The sequence below is a fragment of the Mirounga leonina genome, unplaced genomic scaffold (genome assembly GCF_011800145.1).
Source record: "Mirounga leonina isolate KUSES-001 unplaced genomic scaffold, KU_Mleo_1.0 Mir_366, whole genome shotgun sequence".
In the NCBI taxonomy this organism is placed as follows: domain Eukaryota; kingdom Metazoa; phylum Chordata; class Mammalia; order Carnivora; family Phocidae; genus Mirounga; species Mirounga leonina.
The window spans coordinates 23,490,876-23,492,934 of NW_023270709.1; positions in this window are offsets into that span (position 1 = coordinate 23,490,876).

Here is a 2,059-nt window from a genome sequence, read left to right on the forward strand (position 1 = left end):
TGTCTCTCCTTTCTTTCCTCCCTCCCTCCTTTCCTCCCCCCTCATCTCTCCTTCTCTCTTTCCCTCTCTCTTCTTTCTTTCTATTAACTTGCCCCAGAGTTTATAGTCACCAGCAGAAGGAGAAAGTACAGTAGGAGATTTAGGTACATGCAAATTTGAGGATATTAAATCTTCCTCTGAAATCCAACAAAACACAACTCTTTTGATATCCCACACTGAAAAATATAAACATTCCCATAGTTATAAGATAAACCGTGATCTATTTTATATAAAGTAATGTTGCCGCACTTGGATAAAAAATAATTTCAATTGAATTTTTAAAAAAATGTTTATTTTCCTTTTTATAAAAAAGGATATCAGAGGATAGGCAAATGTCCTTTTTATCTAAAGTATTTTAATATTCTTCTTTGTTTTAAATATCTTCATTTTTAATATTTCATCATAAAAATTGTTTCTGAGAAGGGAATTAAAAAATATGCCTGCAAAATCTGCTCCAGTCAGGTCTGCTCTAACTTTCATGTTGTCATCACGTTTTAATAAACTTTGATATCCTTTTTGCCCCTGGAACTGGAAAAAGTATATTGAGAAGCTGATTTAAGGGTAGAAGAATAATGAGCTAGTGACCTTTGTCAATAAGTAGAATTCAAGACTGAAGACTCAAGTGAGAAAGAATTTAGCCTGGGCAAAGACCAATGAATGAGAGAGATTTTATCATCCTGAATGAGATCTGAACATGATTTTTTTCCAATTTATCAGAAGAGTGGTAATTAAATTAAGGATAAGATATCAGCACTTATTAGGTTTTCCCTTTTCTTAGTCAATTGAAATGGCCATGGTCTCTAAGAACAAAATTGTTATTTATAATAAGGTGATTAAAACAAAAGAAATGGCCCTCAAAAAGAAGGAACGAGTCAGAGAAATATATGACTGTATCTCTCAACATACTAGGAGCTTATTGTGGCAAACAGAGAATAGTAGCTCATATATTACAGATATATTTGTGTACATGTATTTCTGTGTATATTTACATGTGTTGTACATAAATATAAATACACATTTAGTTGCTATATAGCAATTTGGGGCTTATCTAAAGTAGATTTTATGTGTGGCGGTAAGTGCAGCAGAATATCCTAAGTCCTTGTGTGATCGATCATTCATTGGTAGATGAACAAATGCATGATTTTGTTCTGTTAAGATGTTCTTTTATGACCAGAAAACCTATCTAAGTATGTAAAAATCACTAAAGAACTTCTCAATAGGTCATCCAGACTCTGACCTGAAGACCTCAATAATCATTGGATAAATACACATTATCTTTACAGTTTAATGAGAAGAATAAACTGACAAACACTATTATCTTCAACTCAGTGTCATAGCAAGATTTAATCTCTACCTACATTCACTTTTAGGTGTTAGAGTGTCCAAGCATTACAATTGGGCTAGTTCCCAGAAGTGCACAGATGTGAACCTTGCCTCAGAGTCTTTGCTTTTGGTGCTGGAGTCTCTTCCGTTTTCTGATCCACCAAATCCCCATGCCTAAGCATCTTCTGGTTCCAGCCATTTGCACAAGCTTTTGATTTTTGGCTCCCCAAATTGTGTCTCCTGTTCTTTTGGTGGACACCTGAGTGCCATGATGATTTATTTTTCATGCTCTTTTGTGTTTTGGCTTTCCTGCTGCTGATTTGTGTATTTGATCTCAGACCTACCTCCACTCCTAAATTTTCATATCTATGTACACACTACTCAGCTTCTCTTATTGGTTTTAAGTTTGGCCTTTTGCTTCATCATGTCTTTATGAAATTAAATTTTCTTCTGGTATACAACTTAAGCTGGTCTCCTCCCTTCAGGATTGTTCTCAGCTTCTCGAGCAACTTTGAGAACTTTGCTTTGTCTCTAGGCAAGCCATCCTTCATTTGGATCCGACTGCTGACTTTCTGAAATTCCACTTCCTGCCTCATATATTCTGTCTTTGTCTTTCTGTATTCACTATGATTTCATTACCATGTGCCTCTATGTTGGTATTAATCTTCATAGTATATCATTAACCTGATGTACCAGA